Source organism: Strigops habroptila, chromosome 7 (assembly GCF_004027225.2).
Source record: "Strigops habroptila isolate Jane chromosome 7, bStrHab1.2.pri, whole genome shotgun sequence".
Taxonomy (NCBI): domain Eukaryota; kingdom Metazoa; phylum Chordata; class Aves; order Psittaciformes; family Psittacidae; genus Strigops; species Strigops habroptila.
Genome location: NC_044283.2, coordinates 6,454,090 through 6,460,166, shown reverse-complemented (window position 1 = coordinate 6,460,166; position 6,077 = coordinate 6,454,090). Strand labels below are relative to the sequence as shown.

The 6,077-nt window shown below is 49.0% G+C and overlaps 1 long non-coding RNA gene and 1 other non-coding gene across 2 annotated transcripts; one reads left to right on the top strand and one right to left on the bottom strand.

The window, feature by feature from the left end:
* On the bottom strand, positions 1–3,026 carry LOC115610805. Its single transcript, XR_003992341.1, has 2 exons — positions 2,933–3,026; positions 1–163 (listed from the first exon to the last, which is right to left on the bottom strand). It is a non-coding gene; the product is annotated as an uncharacterized LOC115610805 (long non-coding RNA).
* A 657-nt stretch (positions 3,027–3,683) lies between these two features.
* On the top strand, positions 3,684–3,755 carry TRNAM-CAU. Its single transcript has one exon. It is a non-coding gene; the product is annotated as a tRNA-Met (tRNA).
* Positions 3,756–6,077: the final 2,322 nt, after the last annotated feature.

Below are 6,077 nucleotides of genomic sequence, written 5' to 3'. Positions count from 1 at the left end.
TGAGCAGCAGGTCTAGAGAAGGGATTCTCCCCTTCTACTCTGTTCTCGTGAGACCCCCCCTGCAGTCCCGCATCCAGCTCTGGGCCCCCCAATGTAAGAAGGACGTGGAGGTGTTGGAGTGAGTCCAGAGGAGGCCATGGAGATGATGCAAGGGCTGGAGCAGCTCTGCTCTGGAGCCAGACTGAGAGAGCTGGGCTGGGGCAGCCTGGAGAAGAGAAGGCTCCTGAAGGGGAGACCTTAGAGCAGCTCCAGTGCCTAAAGGGGCTACAAGAAACCTGCAGAGGGGCTTTGGACAAGGGCCTGTAGGGACAGGACAAGGGGAATGGCTTTAACCTGCCAGAGGGGAGATTGAGATGAGCTTTTAGGCAGAAGTTGTTCCCTGTGAGGGTGCTGAGGCGCTGGCACAGGGTGCCCAGAGAAGCTGTGGCTGCCCCATCCCTGGCAGTGTTCAAGGCCAGGTTGGACACAGGGGCTTGGAGCAACCTGCTCTAGTGGAAGGTGTCCCTGCCCGTGGCAGGGGGTTGGAACTGGATGAGCTTTAAGGTCCCTTCCAACCCAAACCAGTCTGGGATTCTATGATACGGTTCTATGCTCAAGGCCACAGTTGGATGTTTTCTGATAACACAGACACAAAAATCTCTTATTGAAACAAAATGCCTTCAAGCAACTCTCGACAGACTCCAGAGACATTCGCATGAGTTTTACAAATAGCAGCCTGCCTAGAGTTTGCTTTGTGGCATGTTTTCCTTAGGAAAATGTGGGGGGTGTTGTTTCCCAGCTCCCTCCAACAGCCTTCAACAGCCTCAGGGCTGGGCACGAGATACACAGAATGGGCTCCTGCCATTTCCTCCCAGATCATGATGACGCTTCACATGTTTGCAAGGCTGTGTAATGGTCTGTCTCCTGCTCCTCATCTTCATATAGTTATATGAACTAGTTCATAATACTAGTTAGACACAGCAGGGCAAGCTGGCCTCCAATACACAAACCATGTTTTCTGGGGCAAGACCAGGTTGTAACCATGTGCAGTGACACATGTGCTTCTGTCCTTGCTGTGCACCCTCCCATCCTGCTCAGTGTATGTGGTCTCACACTTGGGAAGAGAAGGAAGCCAAGAGACCTGCCCTTCCTTGAGAGATGGGTATCAAACTGCTCCTTGCTTACTTTCAAACCCAACAGGATTTGAAAGTTCCCCCTTGGGAGAACTCCATTCAGGGGTTGAGGTTTGTTCCCACCATGACAGAGGTGGAGGCACTCTCCAGGACCTCAGAAATCTCCTGAGGACCACGGTGTCTCCACACAGCTTTGGAGAGCGCCTGCTGGGACCCCTTCCTGCACGGCTGCAGCTCCATTGGTAACGGTGCACTAACGTAACACGTTCCAGACTCCTTTGGTTTGACTGATGCATATTTTGACAGCTCAGAGAAAACATTTTGCAAGATGCACAGTCAAAGGCTCTTTCAAGCCGAGATGGTGTGGAAAGCCACATGAGCTCTCCAAGGCACTATCTCTCGTGTGCTCTCTTTGCCAGCTGCTCTAATGAAAGTTCCCTGTGCAGGCCAGAAGATACAGCAGGGAATAATACATTCCTTTAAATAGCATCCTCACTGGCTTGAGGAGGCCATGAACATTTTAACTCACTTATAATTATCCTGCAGCTCAACCCTCTCTCCTGCAGTCTGCTCTGGGCACCAGGGCCAGGCGAAGACATGGGAAGCATTTAAAATGGCATTAACTAACCCATGACCGTTCGGGGAGCGCTTGTGTTCATGTCCTTTCCCAAGCAATACTGCTCACTGCACAATACCTACCCTGTAGCGTGCTGCTCAGACCTTAATTACCCAGAGGTAATTGGCATATGAAGATGCAGCACTGAGGTCAGCAGAGAAGACCTTGTTCCGCCAGGGACTGATCTCAAAGAGATGATGGCTTCAATAACATGTGGCTCTGGCCAGAAAATGCTCCCTTAACATCTTCCACGTGACATTTTTCCACACGCAAAGCCAGCTAAAGAGATCCCTGAATGTCCTCCTCCTTCAGACCCAGGCAACCATCTGCAAACCACATCAGTGAGAGAAAACACTTGGGGCCAAGGGGGGAAATAAATTCATTGAGACTTTATAAAGTGCACAGACCCCATTTGCAGCACGACCCACAAGCAATTGTTTTGGCACGGCAGTGGGACAGCAAACTGCCAAGCAACAAAAGGAAAATGGGGCTAAGGAGCATTGGGTTCCCCTTAAAGCAGCTTTGCTCGAGGAGAAACTTGAATAGGGGACTGTCTTCTAGATGACTAGAAGGAACATCCAGAGTTCAATGAGGGCAATGAGGGCAATGTTGAGAGGTTTGGAATTTCTATATAGAAATAGTTATTTAGGATAATTCCCAGTCTCCTGCCCCATAGGAAATTTCCAACAAAATCTTAAGATGCAGTGGCAAAGAGCAGTCTCCAGCCTAAATAAAAAATAAAAAGAGGAAAAAATTGTTATGGGAAAAAATACCAAAAGGATCATTTTCTCTGCTGAAAGCTGGAATTCTCCCACATAAAAAAGTCATTTTGCCACTCCCCCGAAAACCAGAGAAAATATTAGCATTTTTCCATGGGTGACTTTTAACGGTTGCCTCATTGTCTTCAACTTCAATGTTCTTTCTGCAGAGTCTCCCAGCCCTGCCCTCGCCTCACTGCGCCTGTCAACTCGTGTACAGTTTTGCAGGGCAGGATGGGTTTCTCTCTCATGCAGCTCACATCACACCCAGTGTTTATGCTAATAGAGCATAAAACTATGCTCTATTAGAGTCGTAGTTTTGTGATGCTGAATATGTGTGCTACCAGAGCACATCAAAGGTGCTGGGCTTTCTCTATAGTTTAATTTCTCCGCATTACCCTGTGCTGCTTGTCTTGCTCTGCCACTGCCCCAAAATGCCCTAGCACCTCTCCTATGGCGACAGGCTGAGAGACCTGGGCTGGGTCAGCCTGGAGAAGAGAAGGCTCCTGAAGGGGACACCTTAGAGCAGCTCCCAGTACTTAAAGGGGACAACAAGAAAGCTGGAGAGGGGCTTTGGACAAGGGCCTGTAGGGACAGGACAAGGGGAATGGCTTTAACCTGCCAGAGGGGAGATTGAGATGAGCTCTTAGGCAGAAGCTCTCCCTGTGAGGGTGCTGAGGTGCTGGCACAGGGTGCCCAGAGAAGCTGTGGCTGCCCCATCCCTGGCAGTGTTCAAGGCCAGGCTGGACACAGGGGCTTGGAGCAACCTGCTCTAGTGGAAGGTGTCCCTGCCCTTGGCAGGGGGTTGGAACTGGATGAGCTTTAAGCTCCCTTCAACCCAAACCATTCTATAATTTTATGAAAATACATTTACTTCTTATCCCAAAGGCTTGATGTTATGGAATTAATTGGTGGCATTGTAATACTTTTTGACTTTGTGAGGCAAATGATGTCAAACAGCCCTAAAACAAGTGTCCCATTTTTTACAGGAGCATTTTAGGGGCTATCCCTAAATTTTACCAGGTGTTTTTTATGCAGCTTTACAAAGAGTATTTGAAATCACCGATTTGTCATGGGCTTGTTTGCTGGTCTACACCATTTCTGTTGCACAGGTCTACCAGCAATCGTTTTATCATAGAATATTAGGAAACAAGTTGCATACTGTGAGAAAAGAAGCTCTTTATGTTTGCTGTGCAGAGCAGAGTGGCGCAGCGGAAGCGTGCTGGGCCCATAACCCAGAGGTCGATGGATCGAAACCATCCTCTGCTAATTGCTTTTTGGGAGGTTCAGGCTAGATATAAGGAAGTTCTTTATTGTGAGGGTGCTGAGGCGCTAGAACAGTCTGCCCAAAGAAGTGGTGAATGCTCCGTCCCTGGCAGCATTCAAGGCCAGGATGGACAGAGCCTTGAGCAACATGGTGTAGTGTGAGGCGTCCCTGCCCGTGGCAGGGGGGTTGGAACTAGATGATCTTAAGGTCCTTTCCAACCCTAAGTATTCTGTGTGATTCTATGCTTTACAATGAGAAATTTGGCTGGGGGGGGGTGGGGGCTGAAATTATCTTTCCTCTCTTACTTCCAGTGTTCAGGAATGGGTTAATTTGCACTGAACCAAACCATGGTAAGGGTTCCTCAAATCCAAAGCACAACTCTATTTGCTAGAAATTCACCTCCATGGAGTATTTCCAGCACAAGGAGTGGGGCATTAAAACAGCTTTTCATGGGAGTGAACTGTTTTCACACTTCCAGCTGCAGCTGTGTGAGAAAGGACTGTCCATTTAAACTATACCGGAATATCCTGGCTCTTCTGGTGATAGTGAGTACCGGTGGCCTTTCCCTGCTTCCACAACTGCAATTACAGCAGTTGCAGCTTTCCGCTTTATAAAGCAGCCCTTTGGTGCATTTACAATGACGGTGGGCACTGTGCCTTGTCACCAGCCTCGCACAGTGGGGACTGGGGCACACTGACAGCATGCTGCCTCTGGGACAGGACCTGTCCCCTGCACACCCTGCCACCAAAAGAGTGACAGCACTAGGCACGGACCTGCTGCTGCAGATGTTCAGTGACACCAACCAGGATACCTGCCTTTGCCCTTCTGCTCCGGACATGGCTGAGCCTATATCCAGATGTAGAGTAACTGCATGTTTAGGGAATATGAATGCTGAGGGTTTGAAGCAAGCTCTTGAGGAGATGCAAACCAGGCACCAAATCTGTTTTCTTGTGAGCTTTCCCACCTCATGTGTCTCACACAAATGCTGACTAAAGAGGGTCACCTATCTTACTGTACCATGCCCCATTCCCTCAAACTACACATAGCTCCCAACACCAAACCTGCTCAACTCAATGTCTTGCACAGAAAAGCTCCATTCAACCCAAATCTTTCAGTTCTTTCCTCACATTCCACATAACTTCCGCCCATTATCTTCTCCCCCTAGTCCCACCATCAGCCATGGGGCAGTTCAGCCTCTTTTCTTCTTTGTCTCCTTCCCAAGGAAGGGAATGTCCGAATTGATGTATCCAAGAAAAGAAGCCCATTAGCCCAGCAGAGCCTGAAGCAAAGACATATTCCTGCTGTGGGCTGGGTTCATACTACTAGCACACAGACAAGTTTGTTTAATTTGAGTATCCTTCTACAGCACTGCATTCAGACCAATATCAGCTGTACCCAAGCCACAGAGAGCTTCAAAAACTCAACGATGGCACCATTTTAAATGCATGAACAAGCCAAAGCGCTGCAAAAACACATGCAACATATTCCTTGCATTACCATACAAGGAGGCAGCTCATTTCTGGACATGTTCTACATGATAGAGTACTTTGTCTGAGACCAGAGCTGGGTTGCGTTCCACATTATCATCACCATCACGGATTCACTGCCTGAAACCCCCCAAGTTCTAAATCTACTTAACACAAGCACCCAGCCCCTATACACCCTATACGCCTTTCCACCCAACTGCTGCTCTTGCTCTCAGTCCTTCCAATGTCTCAACCAGCTTGTTCAATGCGGATGGAGAGGAGGAGCAGTCACCCAGGACCCCAACCCTCATGAAGATGAAGGCTAGTACCTGTGGAGGTCCCAGCCAAGGACCCCACCATTGTTTGCTGCTCCCCAGCCAGGAAGCAGCAGCCTGCAAGCACATCCATCGCAGCTGCAGGAGCCTGCAGCCCAGAGAATTTAGTATTCAGCAACCACTAAACTCAAAAATAGACAGTAGGCGCCAAAATCCTCAGCTGTGGCTCCTTGGACTACACTGGATTTACGCTGATTTAAGCCAGCTGAGGATCTGCGCCACCCGGCCAAGTCCCGCTGGCCTACCTCAAGCTGATGGCTAGTTGACGTGACTGATGACTAAGATTCCCATTGAGCCTAACTGGAAGCATGAGCAGAGCCTATGTAGTGCTACCATTGTTGACTCCAGCCTTTTGTCTCAGGCTGTAACCGATAGGCCTAATAACCGAAATCATACTGCATGCATTCATTCACCCTCTTCGCAAACAGCGTGTTATTGAGCCCAGTGGTGAAAAGGCATGCACAAACACAATGGGGCTGGGATTAAGCCCAGCTGCATTACCAAAGTAAATACTTTTGCTGCT